The sequence below is a fragment of the Sceloporus occidentalis genome, unplaced genomic scaffold (genome assembly GCF_023333645.1).
Source record: "Sceloporus occidentalis isolate IW3139 unplaced genomic scaffold, rSceOcc1.0.p SCAF_207, whole genome shotgun sequence".
NCBI lineage: Eukaryota > Metazoa > Chordata > Lepidosauria > Squamata > Phrynosomatidae > Sceloporus > Sceloporus occidentalis.
Window position 1 is genome coordinate 153837 of NW_028317187.1, and position 12161 is coordinate 165997.

At 36.8% G+C, this 12161-nt stretch overlaps 1 pseudogene; it reads left to right on the plus strand.

Moving 5' to 3' along the window:
• Nucleotides 1-6834: 6834 nt before the first annotated feature.
• The window catches only part of LOC149277645 (doublecortin domain-containing protein 1-like), a 115268-nt pseudogene continuing 109941 nt past the window's right edge, over nucleotides 6835-12161 (plus strand).

Below are 12161 nucleotides of genomic sequence, written 5' to 3' on the forward strand. Positions count from 1 at the left end.
CCCACTCCATGTGTCTCCTACCACTCTTACAATGGGGCCACCAAGCCTTAAAGCTTGCAGTTGAGCCAACCAAAGCCCACAGGACAATTCTGGGATACGGAGGAAGTCTATACATATGTACAAAATCTGCAGATAAAGTTGTACTTACTTATTTCTTCGCGGATGCCCCATCCTGCGATGAAGCAGTCGTCCATTTTACTCAGAATGGCTTTTTTGGGAGGGAGACACGCTGGCTGAGTGTATTCATCAAATACGATGGGCTTGTTCAGCTTAAGCAAGGCGATGTCATTGCTCTCCGTTTCAGGATCGTAGTTCTTATGCTGAATCTTTTCTATTATAGTCCGGATATGAGCATTTTTCCCCATCTGTGTTAGTTCGTTGGCGCCAAACACAAGTCTCCATGAAAGATATTCACTGAATAAATCAAAATACATTTTATTAGCTATTTTACTTTCTCTGTCATTAATAAATATCATATTAACCAGAACACATAGAATGTAATTTTGTTGTTGTTATGTCATAAAGGAACGAGCCCCCATTAGCTCAATTAATGTTAAATGTTTGTATTAGAAGATCCCAATTAGTTGTAATATAAAATTACTTACTTGCTGCGATTCTTAAAGCAATGGGCAGCTGTCAGAACCCACAAAGGATTCAGGAGGACGCCTCCGCATAGATGGAAATACCCGATGACGGTGTTCTCCTGGATGCTCACTGTCCAGGGCCATTCACCGGGCTCCGCATCCTTTCCCCCAACCACGGGGGAGCCACGGAAATCCTCCTCTAGGGGTCTGTCTCCACAGACTGAAATAGAAATAAAAAGACATTGGAGAAACAGGAGGTTTTGGTTTAAATTAAAAAAAAAACATAAAAAAAAGATATTCACAGAATAAAATAAGTTTGAATTTTATTGGAATATGAATAATCCAGGATACACATTTTTATAAATAATTTAGCTTTTAAAACGATTTGAAAGTTGTAAACATTAACCTTATTTTAATTTGTAAGGGGAGTAAATAGTTACATTAATAGAATAAGCTGTAAAACTTTAAATATCCATCATTTATAATGTTAATGGTAACAATCTTTTCTCTATATCTTCCCTAAAGCAACTGTCAATTTTTTTTAAAAATAACTGCTAAACTCACCTCCATATTCAGAGCTTTCAGAAGCACTGAAAACAATCCAAATAATAAAACCGATCAGAAATAGTTTCATCCTCCTCTCTCCTTCACATTAGAAAGCTATCTGCTTGTGCAACGGAATGTGCAGCAGATGTTTACAGTAGGAGGTTATGACATCATGAAAGCACAATGAATTGAGGTCACAAAATAGTGAAAGTGAAACACAAGAAAATGATGGGGGGGGGGAATAAAACCCCCAATAAATTAATATAGTAAATAAATAAAAAAATATCACACATACTCTATGTACAAAACCACATTAATTCACTGCTTTTCAGCATATTTAATGAAAATGTATTAATGAGCTTATGTTATATAAAAAAGGTCATTACATTTATTTAAAGAAAACATTGAAAATGAAAATGTTAGACCCAAATTGTCTACATTGTTTAATATAAAACTATTTAGTATAAAAAATTCCTTTTTCATGTTTCAGAAGACTTTGTTCTTCTAAGCTTAATGAGCGAGAGCATACCCAGTAACGCTTAGCCTTGTGAATAACCAACAGAGACATTTTCCTAAAAGATTATTATTGTTGCCACCTTTGGAATAGTGCAATTATGACCTGTAATCGAACTGTTAATTGACTCAGCTACCATTTATTTGCCACTAAGAACTTGCAGGAATCGGGGGAGATAAGGTGTCACGATGGAAGTGAGAAGATGCCTCCTTATGGAGGACTCCTAACCATGGGGGGATATGTTTGCATGTATTAATTCAATGCAATATAAGAGATATTTGTTGAGGTAAACCAGCAAAAAAAAAGGTTCACGGTCAAGAAATTGTGTGTGTGTATATATATATATATATATATATATATGTGATTTGCTTTCTCTTTTTAATGATTTTATACACATAGGTTTCCAGAGACCCAGGGAATCAGGATCTCACCTAGAGACTCTCTGTCAAACCTGCAGCGTTCCCAGGAAAAATAATGCTTATTAATTTTGATATAAAAAAACCCTAGAATTTGGTGGCTGATGTCTTTTTGTTGCTGTTGATAGCCTTATGCATTATGATGACCGTATCCAGTTTCTTTGTACAAAAAAATATAGTGTCTTATGGTGATTAATGTTTTAATTAAAATTAAACTTGACTTTTATTACCTAAATCTAGCATTGTTTCTAGCATTTGAAATATTTTTGTTGGCCCAACACAGGTAAAGATGTAACGTTCAGATGAAGAAGAGACAATCAAATGTTGTTAAAGCTAGTACCCCAATAGAAGATTCAACTTAATAGTCAGTTTCCTCTGGGCTTAGTATGAATATATCAGTTTTTTATGCCCATAAAAAGATGACAAAAGATGACAAAGTAAATCATTTAAACAAGAAAAGCAATAAGTCACTGTTGGGGACCCAGGGCTGTGACTGTGTTGGGCAAGTCCAGACTGGCAAACACATGGTGGGCCGGTGCCCAGTAGCGCCTACAACTCACTGTCACCTGCTTGTGCAGCTGTTCCAGTCTTTTACTGTATGGCCTCTATCAATATACAATCAGACCTCTTGTCACCCTCTGGCTTTAAAGCTCCTGGTCCGATTTGTAACTTCCAGTCCAACACTGCAGAGAAGACTGGTCCCAGGAGTCATATAGACAATATATAGCATTTTGCACCATAGTATAATACTCTTTGCTCATAACAGTTCATCTTACTCCTTCTACCTGGCTCATGAATTCCACAAGGATTTGTTCTTCCATAGGTAATGAAATGGAAAGCAAGTGGAAGGAATAATTGGTAAGCATATACTGTAATTTCTTTAATATAATTGTTACTTACAGCGTTTTATATTCTAAATACGCCCAAAACCCTTGTTACTTTTTCTAATCATGTAATTTATAACAAGAAAAATATTAATGTAAAAGATTACGTTTTCGTATATACAGACCTAACCACTCACTGCCCTCTTACAGGGGCTAGCCATAATCATAATCATGGCTAACCCCCTGAGCAATGCCAGAATCTCCAGAGAATATATATTCATATATTCAAACCCAGAGAATATATATATTCATTATTAAGTAATGTTTTTTTAAACAGGGATTTTTATTTCTGTAATTTACCCGATAAAATTCCCCCAGATATTATTCAATCACACTACAATATTACACAGTCAACTCCAGACCCCCAGTGTGATCCCAAGGCTTTGTCCCATCAACCTGAGACCCTGGTACATGGGTATAGCGCTATATAAAAAAAAATAATAATAATTTTAATAATAATAATAATACATAATAGTAAAATAATATAATCCCTGACACCCTTTAGGTATGGTATCACATTAGGTCTCATTATTCTGAAAAAGGAGGATCCAAAGTTCTTCATTTATTGTATTATTTTTTCTTTCCCTGCAACATATTTTGGTTGTTTAATAAAAGCTACTTTTTATTAAGAATCCCTTGCCTGATGCTGGAGAATTTCACCATTTTACACCCGCAATGTTTTGAATAATTCCTCTCTAAATGCTCATTTTAAGAACAATCTGCCAATTTGAACAAATGTGCAGCCGAATCACCTTTCACAGCAGTCTTTTGTAGCTTATTATCAATTTCTTTAATTAGTTTTCTTAGTGATATATAGTTAAAGTAACAGACAAGTGACAGATTGTTTGGTTATAATGATTTTCTTGTTTCAAGCCCGTTACAAAGCAATTAGAAACCTGACAGCATTTTCACTCTGCATTACTGATCATCTAAAGTGATGAGAAATGAGAGGTGATGAATATTAATTGTATATTTTCATATGATTATCATAAATTATTACCTTGTCTAATGTGATGCAGGTGAGTGTAAGAGCAATGGAGTAAAATGCAGTCACATATGATAATTTGAAGCATTACATGAACAGGCTCGTGCCCCGTTGTATCTCACATCGTGGACTCGTATCTTTATATTTGTTTCTGTTTAAAAAAAATTGAAGCCTAATGGGCTTTGAGAGTTAGTGGAGGAATCAAGCAAATAATTAGGAGTCTTAATTATGTTTTGTGTATAATTGTTTTTCTTCATTTAAAGAGGAAGTAAAACCAAATTCTTGTCAAACAGAGCTGGAAGTGATGTCCACAGATTGCACTAAATGAAACACTGAATATGTCATCACAGACATCACACCGATTACTTTTGAAGACCCAAGAAACAATTATGTGATCCCATCAATCTTCTTGGGAACTGATTGTTTATACTCAACTTTTTTTTATCTGTTTAATAGTGCCTTTATAACAATTTTCACCAATGAAGAATGCAAATAAAATTAGCCCCTCAAGGACAATGGGTTGTCCTTAAACCCATTAAAAACAATACCTATATACATACAAATAAAACACTTACTTTTAGGTGAAGCTGCAGCTCCAGAGCTACAGCACACATTCCATTCTCTATTGTATGCCTCCTGTGCATACCTTTGGGTACTTGAAGCAGCCAATCAGTGGCAAGAAACCACTGGGAGTGAGTATAGCATGTATGCGCAGGTCAAGCAGAAGCTAGGGGGTGCAGTAATAGGACTAAAGCATAGGGGGATTCTGATATATCCCTTCATGCACTTCTAAGGGGGATACATTTAAAGGGGACATTCAGCTATCATGCAATAAAGTGCAAATGATAGGTGCTGTGTCCTTTCAAAGTAAAAATGGGTTCATAATAAAATGTATAGGCATCATAAAATAGAAGTAAAACCGTAAGCAGAAAACTTACTGTAATTATAAAACATGTCCAGAAAGAGTATTGTTATAATTATTATTATTTATTTATTTATGGGTTTTTTTTTAAATCCTTTAGCACTGACAATGTTTGGACAGAAAGAAACCACATTGGTATGCCTAAAAGGTTACTTAAAAAGCGTAATGAGATTCATGTGAAGAAAACACACATAAGTTCCTTTAAAAAAACAAGCATGTATTTAAATCAAAAAAGTAAAAATATTAAGCGTGATTTGTTCACACAGTAACACTTTCCATAATACCTAACAGTTATTATAAGAGCGCAGTGGACCGTACAAATGTTGACATGACAATATCACAGAGTGATGAAGCCACGATGAAGAACAGGGAATGACAGTGTTATAGGCATACAGAAATGGTAAACATTACAGTAGATGTAACAGAGGAATAAATATATTAACGCATGTAGTAGAAAATATAAATTACATTGTTAAAAAATGTGGACAAATATTGGAGCGATATTTACCATTGGATGGTAAACGCAATGAGTAAAATCGCTCTCATAGCATATATATATATATATATATATATATATACCAACCTTTATTCATGCAGATGTATACAGCCCTTCTGATGTGGTGGTTAATTTTGAGTTTTTTCTTTTTGGGGGGGGGGTATTTATATATAAATTGGTTTGAAACCATTCTTACATTGGAATAATCACAATTTTTTTTTGCATTTTTCCCCTTTCATGTCTGTTATTCTTTTAGTAAAAGAGTTTACTAAAAGCATGTTTTCAGCTTTTTTTTTAGTTAAAGTTAGATATTCAACAAGTTGGATACTTACTGACATCCACCTTAAATGGACTCTTCATTCGAGGGTCAATGAGTCCTTCACAAAACAGCTAGGACCCTGACAAAATCAATGGAAAGTTTGTTGCAAGTGACCCGTAATCAGAGAATGAAGAAACTGACCTAGAGACCAGGTATGGCCAGACAGCAACACCTTTGCCATAAAACGGGGACAGATACTCCCAGGCAACCTTTAGCGGAAGGGCAGGAAGCAAGGGTAAGAACTAGCAACGAGTAGACAGAACATGGGTGATGGGTGGACATGGCCAGGTGCTGCCTTCCAGTCCTGAGAAAGAAGAAACTGACCCGTTCCATACCTCAAAAACAGTAGAATGCAACCATAATGGTCGTGAGGGTATTACTGGGAGGAAACAAGCCCCTGACTCGTCTGACTTGGCCCATCTCAGTGACAGAGAAGCACTTAAGTCAAGTCAGCTTAACCAATTCTATGTCACAGTAAAGAACAGGAAGGCAAAGATTCTTCACCCAGAAGCTCTGTCTCCTACGTGTTTCCATCAACCCATGATTTAGATCATAAAAATATGCTTTGTGTAAAATTAGATCCACCGAGAGGCCATTATTTTTCCCCAATGCTATTAATGATCACTAATTGTTAATTAGCAGGTTGCAGATGCTGAGGTGTGTAAAAATACCCCAGTGGTGTTATATCTTTTGCCAGGCACATTGGTATTTTTATCAAAAAAATAACAGTTTGAAAACAGTGTTTGTAATGTGTATAAATCTTGCTTTCCCTGGCACATATTCACATATATAGAAAACAATGTATATACATGAATAAGTAACCAAGCAGCTGTGTGCTAACACACCTCGAAACTAACTTTAGCTTCTTTAGAAGAAGTCAAAATTGCTTTTCCAATACCCCCAACATTTTGAGAAAGTAGCTAGTACTTGAGAAGTTACAAGCTGCTTTTACAGGGTGGCCGGCAGCCGACAGACACTCTGCTCCTTCCAGGTTGGTAGAGAGATGTAATTAACACAACTTATTAGCCAAGCGTGAGTGTACCTCACAGCAGAAGCAGCAAGACAATGTCGCTTGTTCCGTGTCTGATCTCTGTTTTCTGCTGACATGGTGCGTGGCTGGGCATATTCAGCCGGCGGCCGCATGCTACAGCATCCCATCTGCCGGTGAATGTGTGATCGGCGGCCAGCGGCCTACTGGCATTTGCCTGGTGTGCCAGATGGCCAATCCAGTCCTGGTTGGACAAGTAAAGAAATCGAGCTTCCCAGTAAGAAGTGAAAACAAGAATTACAAAATATCTTCTATTCTATTCTATTAGCCACTCGCTGGATTCTATTATCCTGTTTATGACCCCCTTTAAATGCAGAGTTACATTCTGTTTAGAGAGAAACTGTGTATCATTTATTTATTGATGATTATTAGCTTGAAACAACATTTTACTGTGTTATTTATATGTGAAATAATATGCCGCCATAGTACTAAGCATAAGTGAAATAAATATATGTTCACTGTGTACAGATAATAAAAACAGAGCATGAAGATAGTAATTATTAAACTGTCTCACACGCTTGGTGTGTCTTTTTTATGTGATGCATCATTGTGTAATTATAAAAACATTCTAAGGACAAAATGTTCAAAAAGAAAAAAAAAAGCGGATCGGGAACATACCTTTTACAGATGTTTTTTTCTGCTTAGTTAGGTAAATGTTAAATCTGAAAGGTGCAGTTTTCAGTGGTTGACATACTTCATCAATCCTAATTTGTGAAATTGTTCACTCAGTGATTCGACGTCTCTATGAAAGAGATGTTCATCTGATTAACATTTCAACAAGGAAGATGTAACCCTTTCCGAACTCAAAATTAATTTGAGTCTGATTTTGATTTCATTTTTTGAAGTGTGTAGATCAATTAGAAAGTAATATTTTACTACAATTGACATGCGCTTGTCCCAGTGGAGGATTTTCGAAATATGATAGATTACCCCAGTTTCGGCTTTGACTCAGGAATTCTGTTCTTCTCGTACCATCGTAACTTCCCAGGCTTGGCCTCCCTCTGCGGCTCCTTATAGGAGGCAGGGAATGGGTATGGTCTCAATCAGTGGGTATGGCTAGTCGCATATTGGGGTGAAACTGATGTAGGAAGTCGGGGATCAAATGTCACTCATCTTCCCAGAGATGAAGCACACTGACCTAGAGGGTCCATACTTAGCTCAGATTTCCAGAGCTTCTTATCATTTAATACAAAAGGTGTTGCGGATTAACTGTTGTCCCATGTACAGAGATGACCAGAGAAAATGTCTAACTAGTTATAGTGAGCGCAGGATGCCCTTGAACCTGTAACCATACTTAGATGTCTCTTTAAAGGGAACTCGTTGTTGACATAACGTGATGCTGCTGAGAATCACCACTGTTTGTCCAAGACAATAGTATAAAAATGCCTCATCTATTTTATTTACAAAATTGATATGGCCATCGATGGGTACCTTTGTTTTAGGGGGTTCCATTAGAGGTGTAATCAGGGTTTTTTTTTTTTTAATGGTTTTATGCTCTCACTGAGCTGCCCCACTGTCCCACTTCAGTTATTCGAGAGATGCCTGTAAACGCAAACCACAACTCCTAGTCCCATATAAACACATCCTCATCCCAATCCGGCCAGATTAAATGTTGGGAGAAGTGCTAGATGAACCCCTGGGGCCTGGTTACCATGTTATATTTGGTGTTGACCTTAGTGGATGTAGCACTGCTTCTTAGTTAATTATCAAGAAGTCAACTCGTAAAAAAAATGATCTCTTGAAATAATTATAGTATTAAGGATTTATGGCTCAATGCTTTGTGCCTCTTCAGATGAATACAGATGTTTTGCACAATCAAGTAATGCATTCAGGATTTTCAATTCTATATGAGCTCTATTTTCTCTACAGGAAAATGGCTGGACCCAAAAGACCATCAAGCGCTTCCTCTGTTGAGAGCCAATTGTCCGCTTTCTCCTGGCAAAGTTCTTGTTTTTCCTCAACATCCTGTTCAAGACCAAGCAGCTTGGAGGATGCTATTGTCAAAGAATATGTGGACATTTTTGAGAGGCCATCTACCCAAATGAAAACTTTACCCCGGTAGGCGTTTTATATTGTTGAAAATTAAAGAACGTCATATATCAAGACCTCAGCTGGGACGTTAACAAGACTTAGGGTTAAACCACAAGTCCCAAATATTCCTGCAGATTGTATAAAGGAAATATTGGCAAGTCTAAAGGCAGCTTGAGGGATGGAATATTTTGTTGAAAAAATCCTTTCCGAAACATCTCCTGGACAATTTTAAAAAAAAAATCCTCAGAGCAGTCTAATGCTGTCAAGATTATTATGAAAAATGAGATATTCAATTTAGTTAACCACTATAATTTTTGACCAGTAGCTATTTTTACTCCCGATTCATAATAGACTTACTTAGCCCACATAAATAATATAGGTTCATTTTCAAAAATGACAAGCTTTGTTGGATTCCAATCTGCACAAGCACAGAGTATTGTGAACTTCAATAAGGTTTAAATATAGACTTGCAAAATTGTCACAAGCTGCACTTTGTGATGTACCACACTGTAGGTTGTGAGTAATTGTTCGGCATTAATATTTGAATGTTGCTGTAGTGGCTAAAGAAGGCTTTCCAAGAACCACTCAGACAGGACAGTGACAGCAAGGACAACTGCTTGGAAACTGTTACTATCAAATCCGCAGAACAGTAACATAGCAAAAGCATTTTACATTAATGTTCAATGTTACTTTACACTTTAATGTAACTGTCAACAATAAGACAGTCTGTAGACGTGCCGAGCACCTCAGTGCCACCAATTACCATAAGATGCCACGCTAGCCTGTATAGTTTTGGCACATATAGGTTCAAACCTGAGCCCAGGTATTAACTATCAAGGGTCCACGTAATAAGACAATGGAAGTAACCAATCCATCTGCTGTCTGGCAGATTTTGGTAAGCTGAAAAAGTGAGAATCCCAGTGGATGTTCCTCTTAATTGGCCCCAAGTTTCAAGGGGCCCAATTATAGTATGTCCTTTCATTCCCTCTCCTTGTTGGAGAAAATACATGTATATATCCTACATGGAAGAGAGGTCATTCTTCCTCCTGCCAAATTTACAATTACATCCCATTCTTCACACAAACTCGAGCACATGGAATGGACAGAATGGAGATGAAGGGGGAGAGGAGGTCACAGGCCCTGAAGTTCTGCTTTGATGAAATGTTCAGTTGTAAGACAAGTGTAAGTGTAAAAGACCCGTTTTATCCTCCACTGTTGAGTAATCCACGTTCTGCATTCTCTTCACTAAATGAAGTGTTTTTAGTGTTGGAGATCTGCATCATTGTAGGCTTCTTGGGTTGCCTAAGAAAACATCTGCATAACTTTGATGTTAGTACTGATGTTCTAATGATTGATTTCTAATATTCTGTATTTTTATATCCCATATTTCCTTTAGAAAATACAAATCCCCTTATGCTAATAGATCAGCAAGACACAGCAAAGACAGAAGATATGACAAGCGACCTCATCTTAGCCCTGACACTCCTCTTCAGTCGGTGCGTGTATCAGGAAGGTCAGCCTATCAAGATTGCTTCCCACTTCAAAAAGCATCCGTTCAGAGCAGAAATGTACTTTCAGATGTAGACCTCGACAAAACAGACAGTGCAGACAATTCCTGCCTCTCATCATCATCCAAGAGAAACACCCCTGCCAGTGTTCCTCCAGGTCACGTTAGGTAATCAAAGCAGTTCCTTGTTGCTTTCTGTTGACTGCCGCCGGAATCTTTCTTTACAAAAGGGTTTACACCTGTTAAGTAGAGTTCATTTGTTTTGTTTTTTTTCTTTCGGCTCCTATGTTCTCCTCGCAAGATTTTGGCATTCCAACAAGTACAGAGACCTTTACTTGAAAGAAAACAAATTAAACCAGAAACTACATTCCCCGCTCTACAGTTCTCTCTGTTGTTTTCCAGGTGACATAAACTCACTCAAACAAAATAGCAATTCTGTAGCACCACTTTAAGATCACATCAATCAGGACCAAAAAAAAAGCATAAAAAGACATTGAATAAGCGCCGTAATGTTTTAAAAGATTTCTGTTTAAATATATATTGATAAGTAGTACAATTTTATTAAATGCTCCAATTTAAGCAAAGTGTGGCTTTAGTGACAAAGAGATACAGCGCATATTCTTAAATCCCAACACAATCCACAGATCAGTTTGAGCTCCATTGATTAATCTATGCGAGAAATTTATGTTTTTTTTAAATCAAAATCAGCAAACCAAAAATATTGATCAGCACAACTTGGGACGCATGTACTTGGAAAAAAGTGACAACAATATTGTAAAAGCACAATATTCAAAAAACTAAATGAATTGCACTCACAAACATAGGATGAAAAGAAGGCCCATCACAAAGTGCAGTCAAATTTTATTTTAATATCTTTAAAATCTGGAAGATCAAAGAGACTTCCCTCCTCCAACAGAGACCTCTGTCCCTAACACTTGCACTCTTGTTAACATATGATGTTATATGTTGTCACATCTAGCGGGGCGGCACAATGAAGTGTAAGGGTAAGTATGGGAAGATGGTTAATATCCTCCTGTGACCACAGTTGAACCCTTAGTCCCTCAGACCTCTGTGGCATTGGTGTAGAATACAATTTCAGGCATCGTCTCAAGAAAAAAATCCTTACTATGTAATTACCTTTTGATTGATTATTTTTTTACTAAAATTGCACGTATTTTGTATTTTGTTTCGGTTTGTAGAAGCACCATTTCTTGCGTCTATTTTTCTAACTCTGTGTAATATCTTTTTCAAACCTCTTTCAGATATCCACTAAGACGTCCACATTGCTCCCGCACTACCTATGGAACCGTTCCAGTTTTTAAAAGGAAAGTCTGGGTCATCAGAGTTACGGCTTACAAAAATGGAACTGATACAAGACCTGCTAAAATTTCGGCACCTACAATTCAGCTGGTAATTAATGTTACTGTTTCTGTACGTCCAAGTAAATAAATAACATAAATAATATTTTATGCTAAGAGTAGAAATCCATTTAAAGCTACTATAGGTCCATGTGAAACAAGTTTCAGGGAATTTTATTTCATTGATCTTAAAAATAATAAAATAAAAATAATAGGTTTAATGCATATTAATCTATGAAGCTCAAACTGATCTGTGGGTTACGTTAACATGTTTTCAATTTAGAAGCGTTAAAGCATATTTTTAATAATTAGCCTGTTCTCTTACCTTTTTCCATCTTTATTAGCTGCTGGAGAGGTGCACCGTCAAGCTGGAATTAAACATGGCCGCCAGACGCGTGTTCCTGGCAGACGGCACGGAAGCCTTCGAACCAAAAGATATCCCTCATGATAGCGATGTTTATATATCAACCGGAGAACCTTTCATAGATCCTCTGAAAAATGTTAAAGGTACTAAAAATACAGCCCATGGCTTTAGGGCTGGGAATTAGGAA